Genomic DNA, 26603 nt, shown 5'->3' on the forward strand with positions numbered 1-26603 from the left:
ATCATAATAGTTGCACTGCTTTTCTGGGTGCTGGGACAAAGCAGAGAGGCAGGAAGGTCTTCAGAACATTTTCAGAGCAAGGACATTAACTATAGTGTTGTTATCATTCATACTTTGAGAAAATCACTCCTGGAACTGGGGGTCGTTAAAAAATGGTTGTCTTGCAATAAACAATGTTATTATGAAATATCTCACACCAGAGACAAACAACAGAGTCAAATTTAGCACAGACTTGTTTAACATTTAACAGGAGATGGCATTTCTCAGAAACTCCCAAAGATGCTTCACAGGCAGACTCATCCCATAACCATAAACCAAAATCCCTGTGTCAGCTAGCATGAGCCTTACTCATTTCATCAGTGTTACTTGAACTTTGCTTGAATTCTGCCATCTAGAAACTGCGTATGGCTGTTTGACATATTAAAAGTATGGGAAAGAGAACTCTGAAGTAGACATCAGAACTAAAGGAAATATGGCCATTTCACTGGCTGCACTTGACCATCAATCTCACATCTCAAAACTTTGCTACTTAACAAGAAATTCAAAATTCAGAAATTTCATGTTAAGCATCTAAGTCTTTAGAGGCATAGCACACTGGACTTTTGTAAATATGAAGCTGTAATTTCATCCTTCCTTCCTTCCTTCCTTCCTTCCTTCCTTCCTTCCTTCCTTCCTTCCTTCCTTCCTTCCTTCCTTCCTTCCTTCCTTCCTTCCTTCCTTCCTTCCTTCCTTCCGCCACTTCCTTCCTTCCGCCACTTCCTTCCTTCCGCCACTTCCTTCCGCCACTTCCTTCCGCCACATCCTTCCTTCCTTCCGCCACTTCCTTCCTTCCTTCCGCCACTTCCTTCCGCCACTTCCTTCCTTCCTTTCCTTCCTTCCACCACTTCCGCCACTTCCGCCACTTCTGCCACTTCCTTCCACCACTTCCTTCCACCACTTCCTTCCGCCACTTCCTTCTGCCACTTCCTTCCTTCTGCCACTTCCTTTGATCACTTTATTTTTAAAACTTTAAATACCTTTACATCAGGGAACACCAAATATAGAACCTGAGCCTCCTATTGATCATTCAGTGTTTCCTCAAGTGCAATCAAAATTTCAAATCACAAACCAGTTAGCTAATGTGAGGGCACCAGAAATAAAGACTCATGAAACAACTGTGGACAAGATTGTGCCACATGGTCTTGCAAGAGAATAAGGGAATGGAGAGTAGTACAAATTATAAATTGCATATCTCTATAACATTTATCCTGTGCAGCATTGCCTAGCAATGCTGCACAGGATAATGTACAGAAATATATGCTTTATTTAGCAGTACTGTCACTGTTTAGATTCTTGGTATGTTTGTGCATCCAGCAAATAGAATATAAAAACTTGTTCAAGCAAGCTTGTTTCCATATAATGACATTTTGGGTGGTCATCTTTGAAAATCAAGACCTTATCTTTCCTATTGTTAAAGCCTTGGAATAATTTTGTAGCTTTCATCTTTCCTAATGCTAAAATACATGTTTTTCACCACCAGAATCTTCTCCAGAGAATCCTAAATTATAAAAAATTCAAATGTGGGTGTTTTAGAAGGTGTCAATGGAAGTTAATGACATTGAGAGGTGATTTATATAAAAAGAGCAGGTTAAAAAATCAGGTACAGAATGCCCATTATAGTTAATTAATGGAACTGTTAAAAATGTAAAACTGTTAAAAATTGTAAAAAGGAAGGGGCAATAATGTGCAAAAATATTAATTGCTTCATAATGCCATGCTGCAAAAAGTACTGTAGTAAATATTTTGGCAACTTACTGCCTATATTAGAAACACAGCCCAGAAATTACTAGGAGGTATAGAACTTTGCACCCAGAGACGCTTCATGTAAATAAGTCATGCCTAATTACTCAAAATAGATTTTCTTTTATTAATTGTTTTGCTCCATTAATAGGAAAGGCAGACAATGGGGAGTATAGCAGTCTTTGCAATTATCAGTTCTGCCAGGTTTTTTCTTCTGTGAATAGCTTTTTCTGCATATTTCAGGTTATACAGCAGAATGTCCTGGCAATGGAAATATTTAGAATATTTAGATATTTAGAAACATATTTTGTTGCTCAAAAGTAAGTTGAGATTTCTGGGATTCAGTGGTAAAGAAAGTTTCAGTCCAAGAATATTTTTTAATAAGTATGACACTGAGACACAAATTAGAGCGCAGACTTGCAGGGAAGAAGAAGCTGCAGATTAGCAGGGCAAAATATTAACTATGAAATCTTTTACACCAATACTGAAAGATGTAGGCTTTTACCTCACATTCATCAAAATTTTAAAATACCATCACCAGCCCTGTGTGAAAACTCAACATTCTTGTGTCACACAGGGTTCATTTTGCTGTGTGAGGGTTTGCACCTCCTCATTTCTCTGCTCGGGTTTCAGACCTGAAAGGCCTCAAGTTCTCCAGTCACAGCATGGAATGGGTCATGCTTCCTGCTGCCCCATCTAAAGAATTGCCCCCTTTAATGAGAGAGAAAGAACAAACAGTGAATAACAGTGCATTTCTGTCATACACACAGAAATCTGGGGTGATTGGTGGGCAACTTCATGAATACCAGCACGAAACAGTATCTGGTGATAAGCAGGATCATGAATCCATGAATAATGCCAAACTGAATTGGAGTCATTTATTTGTGCATGTATTTCCAAATCTGATTTTAAGTTATTTGATAAGATGTAGCAAATAAGCATTTATGCGTTTGCCTATGGAACAGGTTCTATAACTTAATCTATTAATGAAACCCAGATGGCATAAAACACAGTGCATTACTATTTTATCATTTGCCTAAGAGATTTTTAATGTACTATAATTCCACCTTTCATCAAAAGTCCCATGGCTACATTTCTGCTCAGCCTGGGGACTGTTGATGTCTTTTTTGTAATATAGACTGTACAGAAGAGGCGAGTGTCCTCTCTGGTGTAGAGCTTCAGCCCAGAGCAGTGTGTTGAGGCACAAAGTGAAACAGAGAGATGTGAAAAAGCAGAGATTATGCACCATTCCTAGAAACAGCATTACACCAATTCCCAATGATTCTTGTGGCCTTATTAGGTTTTAATACTATTCATCACTATTCCTGCATATGACAGATACCATATTCCTATTCCATTACAGAAACCTGGGCCAGCCATCTTCCAGGAGGATCTTTCTCCTTCCTATTAAATACCTTGCATATAAGGCAAAGAAAATGTACTGGGGCTAAATAAAGTATTGACATTCTTCCATAAAGCATGAACATAATAATTATGCTCTTGCAGTTATGTCTCTGGTTTTCTACATTGATGGTGAGAGGATTTATCTTTGAATTTTGCAAAGAAGGTGTGTTAGAGGAATTGCCAAAAATTGTATCAGTGAAAGAATAACTCAAATCATACCTTACCACCTTTCTCGTCTGATTCTGACTTCCATATACCCTAAAAATGTGTAATAAATCTAATACTTTAAATGGGTGCTGGTATGCACATCTTGGGTGATACTTCAAGTGATATATATCCTTGGATGCCATACATCCTTGCCAAAGGTGATGTATCAGCTGATGTAGCCCAAAAAAGATATGGAGTATGCACTACTTAAAAATGAACTTTCTTGTCTATGAAACTGTCCTTTGTTTGGCTGATTTGGCTGGGATTTTTATCCCAAACTTGCTTTGTCTTCTATCCCTTAAATATCAGCTGGAGTAGTTAGTAGAGGGAAAAATAATTTTTCCTCCAACATCTATACACTCTTTCTCTAGATATACTTTCCAAAAGCAAAGGGTTACAGCCAGAGTTGAAGGCTGACATTTTTCTTATAAAATCAAACTGTCTGTTACACACAAAGGCCCTACAGTCTATTTGTTAGAGTAGCATGGCTGTATTCTGGCATGGATATCTCAGAATAAATGACTTGAAGGAATCCTGCCAGAGAAAAAGGAAAATCGTGTTGAAACCAAAATGATAACTTCATTGTCAGTGTGCCTTAAAAGAGAAAGTTTGTGGCAATAATTTCTGTGAGAGACAGTTCAGGAAATTTGTACTGGTGAAGACTGAAGTCTTTAATTTTTGCATTCTTCAATGTATCCTTGAGTACAGAAATAAGAAACATCAGACAAATAAAATAAAATGTTTCAGGGAAGACAATTAGGGGAGGGGGAAAGAATTTATTTCTAATGTAACTGTTATATGGCTTTTAAAGCACCTACACCCAAGAAAAAATACGTTTGGCAAAACTGTATTTCATGGTATCTATATCAGTTAATAATTTTATATTAATGGTAGAAGCTTCTTTTAAAAATGGTACTGTTTTATGAAAGGTGCTAAGTAAACATCACTGTGTTAAATTCTGACTTTGTGCTTCCAGTCTCTCTGAATTATTTTGTTTGAGACCCACTGTGCCATTTGGATATATGGGAAAAAAATTTTAAAAATCCTAAAACCCTAAGCTTTTGAAAAGAGGATCTTTTACACCTTTTGAAAAATATCTCATGGCTATTTTGAGCAGTGGTGATCTGTAAAGAAAACAGATTAGAAAGTTTGATATTAGAGGAAGGAAATATTATTATCACAGCTTGAAACCTGTTAACAGGGCCTTCCAAATGGGGCAAACATTAAAGTCGAATAGAAACTCAATTACAGGAAGATTTTCAACTTGTCAAAAATAATTGCATTAATGTCAGCAATGTTGAAGGTCTAAAACAAGGAAACTATTATACAGTATCTCTAGAAAGAAAGATTAAAGGAATGCATAGTGTAGTTTCAGCAAAAGGTCCAAAATGCTCACATTTATTTTGGTTTTGTTCTGAGGCCAAAGACCACAGTACTGAATAAAACTGAAACATCAAGCCATAAATTTCTGACAGATGTTACATCACATGAAGACTAGTGGAATAGTCAACAAGAGAAATAATTTATCTGCTTTACTGTGAACCAAAACTTGTAGTAAGTACATGTACAGGACAGAGAGCTATCAGTTTGAATGAGCTGGACCTTTGAGACATGAACTTATTTGTTCTTGAATGTTTGGCTAATATTGCAGGAGGGAGTGTTCTGCATTTGCAACTAAAACTTCTGCAGAGTAAATTTTATTTTTAAATCTATTGAATTACTATATAGAAAACTTATATCCTCTACTGATTTAAATGGGATTTTGAACAATTTTTTTCCAAGAAAGACTCTCTTTCTTTGCTCCCTGATAACCTAGCCAAGGCTGAGATAATATTTGTAGTACTACTGTCTTCATAAGTAGTTCCTGTGTTCATTCTGAGCAGGAACTACAAAGACACAACAGGGCAAACTAGAAAAACAAAGTAACACCATCAGAGGTGTACTTTCTTTTTCTTGATCTCAGTGTTGCTTTGTAGAAGTTCATATATGAAGTCCTGCAATGCACAGAATCTTTATCCATCGATTCTTTTTCTTTATCTTCTTATTCTTCTTCTTCCAGGTGTAATTCCAATAATCTATTGTGGCTTGAACCTCTGCCTACTCAGTGTCTAAATTCTGCTGAAATGAATGGATATTGGAACAATATAAACAAGGACCTGATGAGCTTTTCAGAAATACTTAGGCAGGTTAGTCCTTTTTCAAAAATCTCACTGCAGTCCATTTTTTGATTTTAAGCCTCCTCATCTCTTTCAGGATATAAAGGGGGCTTATAAGAAGAGAGGGCATGACTTTTAATACAGGTAGCTAGTCACAGGACAAGTGGGAGTTGTTTTAAACTAAGAGAGAAGAGATCACTTTATATACTAGGGAGAAACTGTTTATTCAGTGGACAGTTAGGCACTTCAAAAGGTTGCCCAGAAAGGTTGTAGATGCCCCATCAGTGGTAGTGTTCAAGGCCAGGTTGGAGGGGACTCTGATCATTCTGGTCTAGTGAAAAGTGTCCCTGCCCATGGTGGGAGAGCTGGAACTAGATGATCTGTAAGGTCCCTTTATGATTCTATGTCTGTGATCTTATCTTAAATATGTAAGTAATTTTCACAGGGACATTTCATAACATTTTCAAATGTTATGAAATTAATTGCTTTGAGAGACTGATGTTTTCTTTACTTAATTAATCTGTTGAAATATCTCACCTCAGTTTTTTTTTTCTGGTTTTACAAAACCATGAGCTGATTATGTCATATGACTGGAATGGCTTCTCATGAAAGCCTGATACATGGAAGTATCACAAATGTTAATTTTTCTTTAATCTTCTCAAGTTATTGAAGTTGCACAACATTAGCACTCAAGAGCTCATACCACTATTTTAATAGCCAAAGTGACACCCACACTGTAAGAGCCAGTATTCTGCTAACAGCCAGGGTCAGTAACACTTCTACAGGGCCAGACCAAATACTTTCCCAATCAGTACATTTCCTAAAATTATTTCAGGGACCAGTGATGAGAAAGAAATATTTGACCTCTGGTATTGTTTGTTGAAGCGTTATAGCAGGTCCTCTCCTAGCATCTCTTCACCTTTGGAAATCTGTTCTCATTTGATTACACCAGATCTGCTTCCAAATTCTGTGCTTTGTTAAAAGAGCACAGAACTTTTTAATAAACAAAGTAAATGTATACAGCAGAAGCACTCTGAGTTTGTGCTAGCTATTTATTTTATTAACATCACAAAGAGATTTGCAGATCACCTTTTCAAAGCTGCATGCAGCTGTATTTCTACAGCAGGGTTGTAGAAACCAGTCTGAATAAGTGCTGAGCTAGTAATCAAGAAACCCTGGCTTAGCTTGTACCATAATTCTTTGGGCTCTCCTACTTCAATAACAGTTGCTATGGTAGTTTTGCCTCAGAAGCAGCACATGACTCTGATAACAAAATCCACTTTGCATTTAAAGTGCGAGGATTGCTCTCCAGCCAGGGCACCAGGGCAGAGTGTGTCATGGCTCCCTCCACCTCACGTATGTGAATTTTTTTTCCTTAGAAAGTAGGGCATGGCAGAAAGGAGAATGGACTGTGCCTCATTTTTCTCTGGCATGAAAACACAGTGCAATGAGGAGGTGCACCAAGATGAAGGAGGTTAAGAGCAATCACAGTTCCAGGAACTCAGTGCCTCTGGGACAAATAAACTTATTATTCCATTCATTTCACACTCAAGCATTACTTTAATGATGTGGATCCACTGAGTATTGGGCTCTGAAGCCTTGGGTAGTTTTTACTTGCAATGATATCTAGCCAGTGGGGAGAGAGTAAGGGGTGTTCCTCAGGAGACATCCAGGCCACAGAATTTGGAAATAAGCTTAGGAAACAAACTCCATTCCCTCCTTCCCACCCTGACTAGTTATACTTTTTCACATATTTTCAGTTCACGGGAACAATGTGGAGATTTGTGAGCACAGATTTATTCCACCCCATGGAAGATAGTTACCTGAGGCATCTTCAAGCAGAGAAATTCCTTGCACCTAGATGTTCTTCTAGGGAGTAGTCAAGGAAACTAAGACCAAAATCACTTTCTAAGGGTAACTGTTTTTCATCAATAGCTGAGGAGAACAATCCAGAGAAGTGCCTCACATTGTGTGGGAGGAATCCCTCCCACACTTTCTCCCTCATTCTCTCAATGAGGTCTCAATGAGAGAAAAACCTCATTTGCTTGTTAAGTTTGTGTGCATCAGATGGAAACCTGCAGGAGCAAAGGAGTGTTTGTGGAAACAGGATTTTACCTCTTGGGGCTAATGACACACTAGAAGATTTTACCTTATATAAGTCAGATGAGACTGTTCTGGCCAAAGAAGCCTACTTTTGTAGACAGCATACACTTTTGTCCTGTAGATGTTTAGTCTTCCATTTCTTGTCATCCTTTACTCTTCCATTTCTTGTCATCCAGCTGTCAGAAATCTCAGATGTGCAAGGGAAGCCTAAAAAAGTGTGAAGTGAACAAAAGTCTTCAGACTGAATTTGAAACCTCAAACCCTTTAGGGAAGACTTTGGCCATTTATTTGCTGCTTCAGTCTTTTTACAGATACTTAGCTCTTCTACTCACTAGGATTTGCATTGTTGACCATTATTATGTGGAGAGATCCTAGACAATATAATCAGTGAGGTTTTAATCTGTTATTAGTACATGATTGTAAGATACTAACATGCTTATGAGACATAATTTTGTCCTATTTCAAAATGTTCAAGTGGGCGAGTTACATATAAAACTGTGTGTAAGACATTTTTCTTTCTTCCCTTCGCCTGAGAGGGACATTCCAACACATTACCAGAGTGCAATTTAGGAAGGACTTATTCAAAATGTTGATAATGGATTAAATAGCTTCAAGCAGAACAGTATAAAGAATCTCCTCCTGCTGACTAAAATGTATTGCTGTGGCTTACATAGTAGCTTAGCAGTTCACATATGGCTTATGTCACTGGCAGAAACCATGTTATTTTCTAAATCACATTGATTTGTTATGTGGTACTGAAAGATCTAAACCAGAATCATTGGCTATAAATTACAGAATCTAGTCTTCTACATTCTTATCTGTGTTTCAGATCCATCAAAATGAGCCCAAGAGTCAAGTCTTCTATGTACACAATGCTACTAGTCAAAGAGTAAGAGCTAAGACCATTCAATTTCCTCCTTTTTTGGAGTCAAGCCAGATTGACATTTTCTTTTCTGTTATTTTTGGCAAAGAGGAAAGAGAGGGAAAACTTTACTGCTCTGTTACTGATGGTTTTTTTATTTTGTTTTTATTAAAAATGTTGAAACATGGGCTCTATGTCAAAATTATTTTATTATTGAAAGCTGGGTGGGGTGAATGAACTGGAAATAGGTCAGAAAGCCATTAATGGTACTGATAAGGGGGAATCCTATCCAGCCTCCTCAGCACTGCAATACTTAAATGCAATAAATTTTACTGAAATCGGGTGACTGATGTGCACAGTTAATGAATCGGTAAAGATTCAAAGGTTAATCTGCTGGGAGGTAACAAGCTCTGCCCATCTGATACTGTAACCAAAATATGATATTTGTTAGTTACATGATGATATTTTTTGGGCATACAACAGAAAAAAAATGAGTTTTTATTGGCTGCAGCTTTGTTAGGTCTCCAAGACCAAAATGCAGAAAAAGAAACAACTCTAATGGTGATTCTTGAATCACAGACAAAACTTAAATATATTAGAGGTGAAATGTGACTCCCTGAATAAAATATATTGTCAAACATCAAAGGAATTGCCCAAGAAGCAGAGTGTTCCCTGAAGCAGAGTTGCACATGTGCCCAGGAGCCCCCTGCCTCAAGCCTCAGCCCTTTCCCAGCCAGGGCACCCCCTCCCCTGAAAGACCTGGGAGACACGATGGCCGTGTGGAATTTGGGAGGGGTGGGGAAAGTGTGCAGTCAAACCTCTTAAAAACTTCTCCTACAATAAGGCAGCTTTCTAGAAACAAAGGAGCAAGGTCCAAGCAGACTCAAAATTTAAGTGAAAACAGGAATGGAAAGGAAGAAAAAGATAATTCAGCTAACAGCAAGAGGGGTGGGTGAGGTTAAGAAAGTCGATGATTAACACTCTTGCTTCGCCCTCAGGAGACTCACATTCAGATTTTGTTCTGCCACACCTATTTTGTGGTGCTGGACATGCTGTTTACACTCTCTGGCCCAAAGCCTCCCTCCTCTTCCCCACCCCTTTATATAAGGATAGTGCTAGCTACCACATAGTGAGCATAAAAATGCTGAAGCCTGTGAAAGGTGCAGATCTTGCAGAAGTCTGTGAAAGACAGAAAGCTTGCCATGAAAGAGCCCACTCCCAGTTTGACAACACATGGCTTGAAAGTTGCTACTACATTCTAGAATCTTGTCAGCTCACAGCAGAGAGACACAGTCTTAGTAAGGCTTCTGGGGAGTGAAATGTGATGGTTCCTGCAGTATATTCATTCCTCTGTCCAGCTGACCATGGGACAGCAAAGCCTCGGAACTGCCACTGCTAAAAGAAACCTATGCAGCACAAGCTCTGAGCTTGGTCCCTCATCTCTTCACATCTCTTGACACAGGGTGATGGCTCATGAAGCCAGATCTTGTATATCCACATCAGTTCAGTTTTAGGAGTTATGCCTTTTTCTCCTTTCTTTCTGTGCATGGAGCAAAGGTTCAGGTGTTGTATTAAAAATACATTAGTATTTTATTCCCTACTTGGATAGATCTCTCTAGCACTGGGGACACAATAAAGTAACTATAAATTTAATGTGGTCTAATTTATTCAACAATGAAACAGGGATGATGAATATCACATTCCTTTTCTGCAGTACTTCTACAAATAAGTCTTAAATCACTTTCTGAGCAGGGTTTTGTAGATATTATTACAAGACTTAGCTGAAAGACAAGAAGCTGATGAACATAGCAGCGAAGTGCCTTGCCCATGGTCACTCAACAGATCAATAGCAGGAGCTATTGATTTGTCAACAGGTTATACCAGAGCCAAGCTGTATACGTTCTGGCTCAAGCTAGCAGGATAAAGCAGGATGTCTGTGTGCCAGGTTGATGTCTTCTATTTTTGGGACAAATCAACACTTCCTTTCTCTTGCAGGATTTGCCAGGAAACAGCACTAGCATATTTCAGTCCAACTCAGATGCATGTTACCTGAGGCCCAGATTAAAAACGTCCTAGGGCTCTAGTCTGGAACTTAATATGGGCCTGGGATGATTCCCAACAGATAGAGCTAACAACCTCCAGACCCTTTGTGCTGAAAAAAAGTAGCCAAAGGATCATGGAAAGACAATTGAGGCATCAGGAACTTACTTCCAGCTTATTTTGAGTTCTGAATTTCCTGTGTTTGGAAACATCCTTCCCTCTGTGATCATCTTGGCGACAAAGAACTGTCAGCTATGGTGCTGATGGAGGGTTAAAAGAGAAAGGAAGGAATCCACTACTGTGTAAGAAATCTGTGTGCTTCTCAGTGGCCCCTCATCTCTTTTCTAGGCTTCAAAGTGGCTTGTTATGATGTAGTTATTGGTTATAAAGTAATTCTATTTAGTAATAGCCTACCTCCAGGTAAATCTGAAGGTAAAATGTGCCTGTAGCAGGAAAATTCTGGTTCCTATACAGTTTAATATTAATGCAATCAGCTGCCTGTTTCAGAATCTGTAGATGTCAATGAAAGACCTCTGAGGTCTGGACCAGAATCTAACTAGATGTAATAACAGCTTCAGATTGTGGGTCACAGCAATATTTTCACTAAAGGTGAGAGTGAAACCTCAAGGAAGCCAGTCATTGGCATAAGATGATGATAAGACTATGATAATCTCACACAAAAGCACTTTCCTTATTTGCAGATAGCTGTTTGTGTAGATAATTCAGGACAGGCTTTTAAAATTAGTAATGACAGAGATTTGATTACATTTTCACGTCTTTGTAGGATAACATGAGAGGACATTAATGGCATTAGTAGTGTTAAAGAGATTATGTGCTCTCTTCCAAGTTCAAGACAGACATATTGAAAAAGAGAACCATAATGAGTAATGGGACCATCAACCAGGATATGAAATTGGGCTGAAAGGAGATGGGAAAGAACAATCTTTACTGAAAGTCAAGCAGGATGCTGGGATGTTGAATTTTAAAGATACTTTGTTTCTTTTTGTCTTCTACCTTAATATACCTTGGATACACAGGGCCAGAAGGTAGTCAGCAAGAGTTCAGCATGAGGGCTTGAAACAGAAAAAAAAGTCTTTATAGTTATACTATTTTCTTAGTGTTGAAGGAAGATTTATAATGTGAGAAAGAGAATTAGAAACTTTAGCATGTAATTCAGAACAGTTTTGGGAGACGTAAAATAGTATTTTGTTTATATTTTATTTCATAAACTGTGCTTATATTAAGATTTAATTAGTATAGAATTAAAGATTAGTAACAGAATAATGAAATATTATTGCCACAGCTACATATTTTAGAATAAAACATTAATTTATTAAAAATAAAATAGCTTTACATATTTGTATAAATAAATATGTATATCAGGTAGATCAGTTATGAAATATAAGGAGAGGTCACTGCAGAAGGCTAGGCTAAAGGTTATAAAAATAGTAAAATTGTAAAATAGTAAGAGCCATGGTGAGAAAAGCAAACTCCAAAGCATATTAGGGTAGCAGGAGAAGAACTTAGTACACTGGAAGGTAGGAAGTCAGAATTCAGAATTACAATTCAGCACAATATTCTTGAATAAAAAGAAATATTCCTGAAATGCCCCTGAAATAGGTTTTTATTATAACCTAGTGATCAAGTTTAGTGTATTACTATCTGTTGACTGACTCCATGTACTAACCTCTTGTGGACTATCCCTGAACTATCTCTGAATAATTTAATGCCTGTGGTCTGTCCAGGGAATACCATGGTTGACTGCAGGAATACATGGCAGATTATATATGGCCAGAGTCTGTATCCTGAACATGGTCACACACAGATCAGCTTTGTTCATCCACAGCAAAGTGGCTGAGAAATGCAATAAACTGATCCCAAACAGTGTTTGTCTTGTGTGATCTTTGAGGGATGTGAGGAAAAATAGGTAACTCTGTCTTGAGGGAAAATACAGAGTTAGCAGGGTGATGGAGCAAATGTGCACTGCAGCTCAGGAACTGTCAAGATGCTGAGGGAATGACAAAAGGATGATCACAGGATATCCTTGACAAGAAGGGACAAGAAAAGTATTCAAAGAAATTATTGATGTAGTTTTTTTCTGCTCACATAAAAACTTAGCAAAACATTAAAAAGAGAATCTACTCTGAAATGTTAATACACAGGATTTTACAGTCAGATGGTTTCTATTGTGAATAAAGTTGTCACTGATACATCATACAATTCACAACTTGAGCATACACTTTACATGAGATATTCTGTGAACACTATTTTTCTAGTTCAAGCCATTTGATTCTGATTGTCAGAAGTAACTGGTGCCTCTGAGTATGAAGTATGAGGGGCCAGACTTAGATACAGTACAGTACATATCAGATACAGTAAATCATCACTTTCTAATGTGTCTTATTTAAAAAAAATATATAATTCACTGGTTGATTTTTAAGGGTTGGGGCGGTTTGGTTTTAAACAAATTTTCCTGGGCAGTTCTATGCTACCAATGAAAAAGCTGGGCTGTGATGTTCCTCTTTAGTTCAATCCATCCCTGTGACACTTTGTGGTGCCATTAGCAGAATATGGAGCAGGAGCAAAAAGAAGACATCAGAGAAACATATCTTTTTAAAAAGAAGTATATAAGATACTGTGTTGTTTTAGATATTATGTGAAAGTCTGTCTCTGAGTTACATTTGCTGAAAGACATGTAAGGTTTTTCCCAGTTCTTAGGGATATTTCCTAAAGAAAATGCCATACTGCCTAGTCCCTCTAACTCTATCTACCACCAAGATGCAAAACAAAACCAAATTTCAGGCTGTTTCTCTCGCATGAAACAGGTGAAACATTTCTTCTTTGTCTTTGTCCAACATGAAAGATCGTTGCATCTCTGAAGTTTAAGGCATGTGTCCTTTGGAGTAATGCCCCTTCCACTGGATCTCCTCAAATACTGGCAGCTGCTCAATTCCTTTCCTTGCCTTTGCCAATGACAATATTTTGTGCTTCAGTGTTTCCTTTGCGTGTCTGTGTCTGACATGATTTTCCTTGCATACAGAAAGAAGCATACAGAAAGAAACGTACAATTTTTTGGTTTGAATAGTGTAAGTAAACCAAGTTGCCTGCAGACTTTACACAAACAAATTTTGCAATGGCTAATAGTAAAAGAAGTCCACAAATGAGTTTGAATATAAAATTTACTCTAAAATAAGCAGATTAAAATAGGGGCCTTTTCTCATGCTGGAACTTTTGGTTCTATGGGAAGAAGTGGGGAAGAAGACTGAGATGCTCCCTTATGTGAAAACCATGTGTGTATCATTAGCTACAACATAAATCACTTCAAATGCTGATGATCCCCTGTTTGTCCTACTTCATCTGCCTGTGTCTTCTCTTCTCACCAAGCAACAGTTTCTCCCCAAACAAGGCGAAGTACATAAACAGTGAAACTGAATGGACTTTTTTTCTTCTTACTGTTGTGTCTCATGAGCAAGTTACTTATGACTAGGAGTAGAATCTTTCTGGAAAGAAAAAAGAAATGTACATTTAGGCCTTTAAAAGGCAAATGTCCACAATGGTGTATTTTTACCATGAGCAATGTACTATTAGCAGAGCTAAGCTTTGCAAAGATCAAGTGGGTTTAGGTCTGCTGTTATTTTGTCACTGGTTGTGACAATGCTCTAATTTTCATCTTGCTTGGATCGATTAGGTAACATTTAAGATAAGGAGCCCAGGATAGTTTTATGTTTGCAAGACTCTTGATTGGTTTTTTTTGTTTGTTTCTTTGTTTTTTAATAAACCTGATGTTAAAATATAGTTCAGCCTTTCATTTTCTTTCTTTCTTTTCTTTTCTTTTCCTTCCATATATAACAGTGGCCTAGATTGGAACAGATGGAAAAAGATGTTGAAAATGCACCCAGGAACATGCTTTCATTTTTACCTGCAGAAGTAGTGATGACAATGGGTAGCACTGTATGTAATTGTAGATTTGTTTTTCATTACATTTAAGATGTTTATAGTGTTGGCTCCAAGATTAGAAAAATTTTTCACAGGAAATCAAATCATTAAATACATACCTCTCAATTTAACATCAAATGTAAATCCAAAGTTTTCTGATCTCAGTTTACTAGAAATTCAGATGATGATATCAAAACAGGACAAGAAAGGGGAAATAAAGAGAGAAAATTTAGGATGATCAAATTGCAACTCTGGACCAGGATTCGCCTGTCCAGCACAATAAAGTTCTTACTGTCTATGGGACTTCAGAGAAATCAGTCTTTTTACTTGGCCTTTGAAGTCACCAAGACACCAGTGCCTGCGATAAAAGAGTTTATTTATAACTTGGTGAGCTTATGTCTTTTCTCACTGAACCAGCAGGCTTTCCAAGGTTTGGGGATACAATTTCAAGGGCTGTTAAACCTCTGTCAAAATTTTTCTGGCCCCCTAAGGAGCCTGACTATCCAGTGTTCTGTTTGCTATGACAGGGCTTCATGTGGAAGCATTCACAAAACTGACAGCTTCAACTGCTGCAGTTTTTGTAACAGAAAGTGGCATTTAATCTGAAAAACAACATTTGCAAATCAGGATATAATTGGGTTTTATTTCATGCCTTTTCCCCCTTTATTCCCTGCCCTATGAGATAAGACAAAGCCCAATAATGTAAGTTCCTGATCTCTATGGAAAAAAGTTATTTATATATAACCTGGCAAACTGCAAGAGGCAGGAGTCAAGGATTTTTTGTTTGATGAAAACTGTTACAGCAGATCCTTAAAAGAGACTATAGCATACAATGTAGCACTGGTTTAGGATAATACTGTAATCCTTCTGACAAATGTTGTCAACAGCAAACATAAAGAAAGACAGGCTTAAATATCTAAAGTGGTAGTTCTCCAAGTACCCAGTTTGTCATGTCACTCAACACATTTACTGTCAAGAATTTAACTTGAAACTCTTCATGAAACTCTTCATGAAAACTCTTAAAGAGGTGTTACAAAGAGTTAACACTGAATCATTTACTGTGATCCCACAAGCCTCTACATTTTGGGAAGCCTTGATGAAAATGTCCACTCAAAATGAGCAAATACCAACTGGGTGAATGAAAATCTGCCCTCTGCAGCTTCAGATGGTGTTTTGGTCTTTCTCAATTTAAAATCAGTCCAATGAATGAGACTACCAGAATCATAAGACAGGCTTAAAAAACCGGTACAATTTGAAAAGTACTAAGAAATTCAGGTTGTCCTTGTGATTTGACTTCCCTTTTTGATCCCCAGGGATCCCTACTTTCAAAATTTTCTTCGTAGCCTTGTGAGCAAGAAGCTTTATTTTCTTCTTTTAAATTCAGGCCAAAGTTCTCACATAATCTGAATCAAGATATTGGCCTTAATGTAAGCACCACATTTTATGAGAATGAAGAGAAAGGCATGGAAGTTGTCCACACTTCCCTGAAAATAATTGTACATATGTTTACTTTCAGATAGTAAATAAGAGAGAGATAGGCACAGAAATTTAAGCAGACTGCCAGCTTAGTAGCAGAGCAATTATTAAAAATGGTTGTTTGGGGACAGAACAGAGGTCTATTCCAATTGATACCCCACTTCTGGCAGCAGAAGGGCAGTCAAGGGCAGAAACTTTGGGAAGAATTTAAGGGCAGGACAGCTGTGTTGGGCTACTTTCCTGGCATACTCTTCCAGATTTTGGGGACTCCCTGGGCCACAGCTAATTAATTCAGTGGATGTTTCAAAAAATAAAAGTAAAAATAAAATAAGGACAAGGAAAGAGAAAGACTGACAATAAGATAATAGGGACTTTTGCATTTATTAGGCTAAGGAATGCTGATGGAAAGGTAAGTGATGCTTTAGTCAAAGTGGCACGATTCTGATAGAATTGGTGCACACACTAGTATCACAACCACAAAAATATTTTATCAATAAATGTATTCAAATACATTTGCCCTGACAATCACAGCCTTTGAACATTACTTACTTAATTACTTCCACTGACTTCATGCAAGGTCCTTGTGAATGTCATAGCGCATGAAAGTTTTCATCATCATCTCTTGTTGATATTCTATACCTGTTCAGCAGGTAGCAACACACTGCTGCAGGAGGAGATAGTGTTGTAGAGCTGCTCCAGCATGTTTGTCTTTTCTTCCCTTAATATGATGATCCTAAGACATAGGAAAGAAATAATTGTCCTTCAATTGTATAAGACATTCTGTGTTTGTATACATTGTGTGTGTAAAGTGCCTTCTGTTCACTAAGCAGGAGGTGTCACAAAATGGCAAAGTATTTTTGTTATTGTTAAACAAAAAAACTCTACATATGGCTCCAATAGGTTGAGCTGGTGTAAAGAAATTTTCACTGTGTTGAGGCAACTCAACAAAAGCTGCATTAACACTTCCTTGCTTTGATGTCAGAGATCTTGAAAAATATTATGATGGAAAATAAATACTTTTTCCCTATAGCTGTATCTGTTTCCACTGTGAATCTATTAAAATAAGGAGTTTCTCTTACAGATTAGTGGCACCCGGAGCTGATTTAAGCAATGACAACTTTGGAAGTCAATTTATATTTGAATCAGGAAATGACTCAGTATTTTCTGAAGTGTTACTTCAAAGCTCGCTCTTTTGTAGTTAGGTAAAAATGATATCACATCTTCAGAATGTTAAATTAAACAATTGCATAGAAGCCAGGGCTTATTTCTGATGGTGCTTTAAACTCTTTTTTCATACTGTGTGTATGTATATATATATATATATATATATATATATATATATATATATATATATATATATATATATATACACACATACATACATACATACATATATCTCTCCCAGGATAGTTTTAGTCATATCTGGACAAATAACGAATAGTGTCATATGCACACACGTACCAGTTCTATGACACCTTTTATAATACTGCTTGTCACTGTTTTATGTTGCCATACATATAATTTGTCTACAATGTGTTAGAATAAGTGGTCTTATGGTTTATGGATCTCCTGACATTATATCCCATTATTATGTTAGCTGAAATGTGACCTTCTGTGAAGGTGATAGCCAAAAAAGATGTTAGCCAATAAGAAGTATTTCTACAAATGGTCAAATGACAGTGAAAAAGGAAATATTTTAATAAAGCAATGTTAATACAGCCCAGGATCAACTCAAAGGAAACCCCTGAGGAAGACTATCTGAAGAAACATACCATACTTTTGGCATAGTGTGCTTTACTGCATGCCCGACACATTTTCCACAAAGCTCTTGTATATTTTCTGTATGAAAATCTAAAACATAAAGCCTTACATTTTGCAGTTGAAAAAATACAGGAGATTTAAACCAGCAATGGTTCTGCCGTATGCCAGCAGATTTTTTTTGGCAATTAGATCTGAAGGAAATGATGTATCTCAAAAAAAAAAAAAAAAAAAAAAAGGGAGAGGAGGGGGAAGGCTGATGAATGTGGTCATATAATATGATTGAGGTCTTTCTTTCTCTTACAAGTAGAATGTTTGTGTGAACTATAGAAACACAAATAACTACTATTGTTATGATTACTAAGTGTATTTTCAATATGATCAGCTTCAGTCTTGGCACCTATTGAATTTAGGAAATGCTGGACTCTGTGACTGAACCTTACTCACTCATGCCATTGTCCCCTTATAGAAAAGACACTGAAATTTTCTCCAAGCTGGTGCTGCAGCCTACTTGGAAATTATTCTTGAAATATTCTTGCCAGTGAAATCATCACAGAACCTCAGAAACATTATGTTAAGTTGAAGTCTTCAGCATTGTAAACAGCCCAGTGAAGAGGACACAAAATGCGGCTGTTGGAGCAACAATGCAGAGTGTCACTCCGAATTTTAGTTTGATCAGCCACTGTTATTAAGAAACAAAATGTAGTTTATGGATAAAAAAATTGAACCAATATGATTAAAATGAAAAAACAAATGGCATGAAATTCAAAACTTTTGAAAGATGAAATGTTGACAACAAGTATCCACATAGCTTACCCAAATTTGGGTCTAGAAAGTCAGATGTCACAGGGAAGAGCCAGTGGCCAGTTTATTTATTTCTTCCCACAGTAACTCCCTGTTGAGGTGCTGCCATTATGATTGTTTTTTATTTATGATCTTAAAGGATCAAGTTCTTTCATGAGAATCCCAGCACTGACCAGTATCCACAGGTGTCATATTTTAGTTAATGTTCCAGTGTTGCTGTTCTTAGACATTCTTTTTCTTCAATCACAATTATTCCTGGGTTTTGGTAGAGACTTAGATTTATTATTTTTTCAATATGATTTACAAAACATGTTTATCTGATGTTTCAGTAGATCTGTGGCTATAGACTATGTTTGTATGAGTACTGAATTCCAGACAGTTGTTGTAAGATAGGAGAATAGAGCACATGACCTTCAAAAGTACCTTTAAACTGTTTTCAGCAGTTGTCTTCACTAGATTTTACCCCAGCAGTACTTCTAAAGGAAAAATCATCCTAAGATTTCAATTGGAATTCAAAGTGTATTTTACTACTATCCCCACAAACAACTAAGATGAAGGGTTTAGATCACTTGGATACATAGGGGAGTTGAAAAACAACAAACTGAATCATCTTCAGAAAATCCTCTGGGCTGAAATCAGTTTGTGATCTAGAGGAGTTTCTCTTCCCTCTGACTGTGTATGGTTGCTGGTAGGTACCCACTCCTAACTTCACAGAACCTCTGCAATTCACACTCCAGTGCATGGAATAGAACTCTGGGGCAGTGGCCAAGCTCAGCATGGAGGCACACTGTGGGTGAGCACCTCCTGTGTAGGACATGGGTGTGTGACGTGATTAACTCCACCAAGGGAAAGCCAAGGAGCTAGAAGCCTTGTTTGTCCTCTTTAATACAGCACATGGCTACTTCAACCTGTCCTTTCAGCACCTTTGCCCTGCTATTTTACAAGCCTGACAAACTGAAGATGACTTATGTTTCTCTTGGTGTCCTGTAGCACAGTGCCTGTGCTATTGAACCTACTATGCCTGTAGCATATTGAACCTTTTGACTTCTTGTAATGTAATTCTCCTATTTCTTAGAATGCCGGAGATGCAAAAAGCAGTAGTGTGTGTGTGTGTGTGTGTGTGTGTGTGTGTCTGTGTGTGTGTGAGTGTGTGTACAGAGAGGGAGGGATTAGACAGAGATGCAGAAATAAATAAATAAAAAAATTAAAAAAGTTTGCCCTGGACTAAACATTTCCTACGTTTTGCTGAAAATAAAGAAATTGCTATTCTACTCTCATTCAAGAACCTGTACTTTGCAGAAGAAAACACATGAAAATTTGCACTTTCACTTATAAAATCTCTGTGCTACGTATAGATAAATGGCAACAAATAGAATTGCCTATAACATTTCATTTCCTGTGATCCTTGGGTCATTTGTAGGGTTCTGACTTTTTAAAGATATATGTGAGAGGGTATCCTAGATCAATGATCATTTTTGGAGTAGCCAGGAGAAGGTGTGGCCAGGACATGGAGGTTATTCTATCCCACCCCACTCCTTTCTGGGCAGAAGGGATTCCTTCCAGCTGAGAAAACGTGGTGAGGAAGTTGTCTGGTATTGCTTTTTGTCATGGGGTTTCTGTGGGAGTCCTTTCTTATACCTTTTGTTTTAATATTATTGCTGTCACTGTTGCATTTGTTATCACGTTTGTTTGGATTTGTTATCACTGTTGGATTTGTTATCACGTATTGCTGTTTCCAGCATACTGTTCTTATCTCAGCTGATGATTTTGACCTTTTGTGTATCCAGCTGGAGCAGAGGGGAGTGGCAGATGCTTATGGTTTTAGTGGGAGAATTGGAGAACACCATTCCTACATCATGACGGAGGGAGAAAATGCAAAATGAATTAATGCAACTGAACTGTTGAGTCTCAAATTATGAAGGTGCAACTGGGCACAGTGGCAAGAATGGTGTAGCATAAACATTCTGAATGATGCAGAAAAAATCAAAATACCACTTTTGAAAAAACAAAATCTTGCTGCAGTGTAGAAAGAACACACATTTGTTCCATCCTTTCTGGAGTGGGGATTAGGAGCAAAGACTTGCACTGCTCCTTGTGTCTGCTTAGAGATACCTATGCTCGGGCAAGACTGGCCAGATTTTTGACTGTATTAAAATAATATTGCATAAATGTCCTAAAATACATCTCAACCCACCAAAAGAGAACTTTGCCTCCCCCCGCAAAAAACACAGCAACAAACAAATAAACCAAAACCACAACCTCCACCCCAAAACCAGGTGAGAATTTGGGAAAAGAAGTGTTAAATCTAGGAGCTCATGTCTGTAACTTGGAGCTATCCTTGCTGTCAGGTGAACAAACTCCTGAGAGGGTTAAGAGTCAGCTGCCACAGCTCCTGCAGAGCACTCCAGACTCAGGCTGGTGTGGTGTGCACCATGTAACTGCTCTGGGAGGAGCTCACCACCTCAAGAGCCATTCCACAAGTCTTCTATTTGATGTGAAATAACTGCTCCTGCATAGATGCTCTGGGTTTGAGCATTCACACTTAATTTTAGGCAATTGTTCAGCATGTGTTTTTTAATAATGAATGACTGTACTAAAAATAAAACGCAAGGGAATTGCCTCTTGGCACTTATGCTACCAGCAGTTCCAGGAAAGATTATCCACTGCTGCATCAAGAAAGTATTATACCAAATGAGGAGTCCAGATGTTAAATTTGTACATTATCTTCCTGATTTCTTCCCCTATGCATAGTTAAACTTTTCAAATATTTTATCTCTTATCCAGATATTCAAAACCTTCTGCTTTATGGGGAAGACCATGAGATCACCCTGCCTGCAGCCTAAAGAACTGAAGAGATCAATTGATGTTTCAGTCAGCTTTAAGTCCTTAACTCATGGCTTTGGAATATAAGCTATTATCCCTAAACCATTTTGAACAAAGTACCTCATAAATAGTCTGGCTGACATAAAGATTCTACCATTTAAACAGCAGAGTAAATGCATAAGAAAGACTAACTCAAGTTTTAAGCTTTGCCTATGTACGTGGAATACTTTTTAAAGCTGCCAATAAATTGTAACAAATAGCTTAACACTTTGAAACACAGTGGAAAGCCAATTAAAAATGCCTTGGAGCTGCAGTTGGAAATACTGTGAGCCAGTTGGTCAAAATTTGCTTTCAGAAATAATTCAGAGCTTACTAATTTTACCATTAATAGTCAGAAAAGCAGCAATTAACTGGAGTATCCTCATTTTACTTTGGACTGATGCTAGTGTCAGAAGCGAGGATTCCCAAACCAAATCCATTCCTTTGACATGAATTTCAGCCCAGAACTTTAGTCATCAGAGACAAAGAGGGAATTAATCATGTAACATTTTCATAAATGCATTAATTTCCTTTTCTTCAGAATATCTCTTTTAAACTATGGGTTACAAGCTAGCTGAACCCTGGAACAGGGGGATCTCCCTTTTAAGTGCACCTGTATGGAGCAGTGGCATCCCAGCTTATGACTTGTATTATGCAGTGTTAAAATGATATAAGTGATAATTCACAACATCTGCATTGTCTTTTGGGAAGCATTTGTTATACTCCAAAATATAGCCTTAGCATATTTAGGGTTCTCCAGGGACACATTTTGGCTATCTCATGTTGCTGCCACTTTTTTATGTTCTGCTAACCAATGAACCATGTTCCTGGTAGCCAAACCTTAAGGAGGACTCCCTGTTTTCTGTCATATTTTCTCATAGTTCAGAAAATCAACTGTGTTGAAGGTGCTTTCTTCAGAGCTGCAGGTGGCAAAGTCAGTAAATATCCAGCAGTGCTAGTAGCAGGGTTTGGTGCTAGGCCTGCCAAATATAATTTTTCTGACCAGTCAGATCTGTGAAAGACTGATCAGTCATCACTCCTTTTATGTTAAACTGGGAGATCTCACCTCTCTGTTCACAATATTTCATCAGTGAAGCTTCTTTGACTTCACATGTCCCGATGTAGGGGAATATTTCAGCTGCTATTTTTCTCTGCTTTTTTCCCCTAAAGGTGTGGAAGTGATGAACTGGTAAAGAGGCATGTGCAATAGAGCTTTCTCTGTCTTTCACCTCAGTAGTTAACAGTGTGCTCTCAAAATGGGTTCTGGTCAATCTCTGAGCAGAAGCATTAAACAAACATGTTAAAAGCTCTTCCATTTATGCAGAGGCAGAGTTTGACATGCCTTTTGACATATATTACACAGTTTAAACTGACATATTTTGAAGTTATTTTTTAATATCTTGGAAAAATATTTTTGAAATAGTATGGACTCACAATATAGGGACGTACAGGAGAGTCATGCAGGCTATTAATGCCTCTAACTTGAAAAAAGGCAGTCTTAAATAGGACTTGTGGGAATACTAATACAGTGTATTGTGTTCACTCATACTGTCAGCATATTTTCTGAACAAGTTACCAACTGAAACAGAATTTTTAATTATCGTCTTCCATTAGCATTCAGACTCACCTAAAAATGCTTAGTCATGATGAAACAAGCAGAATAGACAGCAGATTAACAGTGTAGATGAGAACTCAGAGATAACTTCAAACAATTTGAGTGACTTTGTTCAACTATAATTCCCCAAGGGAAACCACTTATATGCACAACTTCTTATATGAAACTTGACCCTTGAAAAATGTTAAAATCTTTTAACATGATCACCACAGTATGTGTTGTTTTACAGCACTTTTAGAGCTCTAACTCATCATTTCTATAAACAAAGTGACTTCCTGTCTTCAGTCAATTGCTTAAGAAGAATGAAGCAAGCCAGCTGATAGATATGGATATAGAAGAGTAGCTGAGGAAAACCATTAGAAATAGGAGAAAATCCCCACCAAGGGTTATGCTACAAAACTGTGATGGTTTTTTGTCTTTAGTTTTTAAAGAAAAATTTTTGTAGGAAAAAAATCTAAACTACTCTAAAAATCTAGAAAGACAAATCTCTGTTTTAAATTCCTTGTCAGTATTATTTATAGAGCTATAGGTTGCTCTGGGCTGGAAAAAGGAAAAAAACCAATTTAATCATAACAACTGGATAAATACTGGCAACCCCCAAATTTTCATATTTCATTTGAAATAAAACAGCTCTTTTCTTTGATAGGATCTACAATCTCTATCTACAATTTCAGTTAGCTTTAGTATGAATATTCACACGAGTGCTCTTTCCTTCAAGAGGACTCTCTCAAAACAGAACTCAATGAGGCACAATGGTACTAATGACTTCAAACAAAAGCTTTTCACCCAAGCTCTCAGAGTCCATATTTGGAACCAAAATGTGGGTTTTTTTGCAAGGAAAGCTCTGACTCCTCAGTTAGAGCAGTTTCCACTAGACATGGACTATGCACCACAAATGGCAAGCTAAGTGTTTAATGCCAAGACTATGAAGTATGTAAGTAACGTATTCCCCATGTTATCAGGATATTCAGTGACTAAAGTAAAATTATAACATTTCTATTGATCACAGTTTAAAATAGAGCTACAGCTATATTTTGTATGAAATCCTACCTTCAGAGAAGCCAGTGTCTTTAGCTTTTGATGGACTAAGATTTCACTCCTTTTTTTTCTCTGTCAAAACCCCCATATTTATCATCTGGAAGCTCATTGCCCTGGGTATGAAGAGTAAGTTCTGATGCACCAGCTGCAAAATATTTTGCATTCTGAATAGACTTTTTGAACCTCTAGTGGAATAGATGAAGGTAAATTTGGCCTTTCATTTGGCCTTTTTTTTTTCAGATTAGCAATAACTACTGATTTTCATCAGTAAGTAACATGTCTTTGTCAGGCAGCATTTGGTAATGCTTTTCAGAGATGAACAAAAGTCATAATAGTATAAGCATCATTATAGACCTGAGACAAATTTCAGCTAACAATTTTACAGTGGCCTTCTATTCTAATGTTATCATGAAATTGCACTCCCTCAGGTGTTTTCATTTTGTTAGTACAGCAGGAAGCTAAGACTTGAGTAAAACATTACGCATAGCATAAAAGACTAAACTGGAAATTTTGCAATATATCATTAATTTCTCGCTTTGTATGCTCTGGCACATTTCTAAAGGAGTTAGCAGCACAATATTTACTAGTTTTATTGGAGGGTTTCAGCTGTGATTGCCCAGATGCCATCTGCTGAAGTCCAGAGTCAGTACAGTGTTTCAGTAAAGCAAAATTCCTTGTACAATCAGGGTCTGAGGGCATTTGGCACTTCCTGATTTCTCACCATGCTACACAAATTTCTACTGTTTGCTCTCTTGGAAAGGACACTCCTTTTCCAGTGACCAAAAAGACAAATTGTAGAAAAAACCTCTTATAAATATTAAAGTATTGCTATCAATAAATTTTGTTGCACTTTATGATCGCACCGTGACCGTTCTACAGGAAAGCAAACAGGCAATAAAAAGGCCATGCCATGGCTGGAGATGTCTGAGGCTTCCTTAGTCCTGCCTGTCTGGACTGACCCTGCAGCTTGTGGCCACTGGTCTGGGGAGCTCCTGCTGGCCCAGGCAAGGAGCAGTGCTAGGCAGGGCTGCCTGCAGGGCAGGGAAAGCTGACTGATGGGGAGGGAAAGCAAAGTGCAGCAAAGAAACCCTTCCGCTGTAGGGAGGAGGAGTGGCCTTATTTTTGTTCCATTTTTCTGCGGAAGCTGTCAGTCATGCTGCAGCATGTCAAGCCCAAGCAAACACAGTTGGCTGTTCACAGAGTGACAGGCTTACAGCAGGGTTGGGGCTGGCTGGCACCTCTGGACATGGCCTTGTCCAGCCCCCTGCACAGAGCAAGGCCAGGCTCAGCAGCCTGCATGGGGCTGTGTCCAGTTGTGTTTTGAATCTTCCCAAGTGCAGAATTCCACAGCGTCTCTGAGTGGGCTGTTACTGACTTGCAGGTTTTACCTGCAAAACTTGAGTCCCTTTGCTTTGCAGAAACTCCAAAAGGCACCTTTCAGTGGCTTCTGCAGACAGTGCTGCCTTTCAGCTCCTGTGTAACTGTAGATGATTCCAGAGGACACCAATTCCTGCAGGACTATCCCAGGAAACAGGATCCAACCTTTAGCTAGAGGCAGGGTCCTTTGGCAAGATGACCACAGCCTCACCGCCTGCTTTATGTAAACCAGAGTTCAGGCAGCTTCTCCAAGTGCTACTGGAAGCCTTGGTAAGGTCTTATCCCCTTTACTTCCCATCTCTTGTCCCTGTTTTTAGGCTGTGCCACAGCAGAAAATGGTCCACCTTAAGGGAAGAAAATCTGTCTTTTGAGAAGCTTTGGATATATTGCTTTAAAATGCAGACTGAGGAAAACAATATCTGCATGACCAAAATTCAATGCATACTCTGTATTTATGAATTACTGCACAATTAGCCTAACTAGTTTCACCTTAAAGAGAAATACCATATTAAGCTCAGTCATTTCATCAACATTTAACAGCATAAATTGTATTTCTTGAGACAGAGAAAAAAAAGACAATAAAACAACCCTCCAACACCTGCACAGTTGCCTTGCTCCTGATTTTTTCTTCTAGGACTTGATCCTGCAAGTTTCCCACAATAGTGATCCTTCCTGGTAATGGGAGCTTAGATGATGTGGATCTCTGCTTATCTAGCAATGAAATTCAGTTGCAAACTAAAGTAAGCACAGATGCAACAATATTTCAACTCTGATTTCCTCTGATATACAGCATAAATATATGCAGCATAAATATACACATAAATAATTGACAGCCAATTCCAATTACTGAGTTATCACTGCACTGAGGAGCTCCAGAGATTTTGAAAGAAACTGGAGAAAAGCTTTAGCAGGACAACTCATGCAGAGAATCTTGGACCCATCCCCCAACATTTCCTAGATTTTTTTTTATTCCTACCCAATAAATGACAAAAATATGATGCTTTATCCCCTCCTTACTCCTAATCTTTTCTTTCTCTCCTACACTTCAAACTTCTTTTAAGAAGCTTGGGTGGAAATAATTTTATTTTTCCAAATGCTGTGAGAATAGCTGGTCCTGTAACACTTCCAGAGTAGCTTTACTTCAAATGCTGCCACAGCAGCAAACGGGTCTGATGAGGATTAACAC

This window comes from Agelaius tricolor, unplaced genomic scaffold (genome assembly GCF_023055355.1).
Source record: "Agelaius tricolor isolate 1412-34295 unplaced genomic scaffold, bAgeTri1.0.p SCAF_6, whole genome shotgun sequence".
Classification (NCBI taxonomy): Eukaryota; Metazoa; Chordata; class Aves; order Passeriformes; family Icteridae; genus Agelaius; species Agelaius tricolor.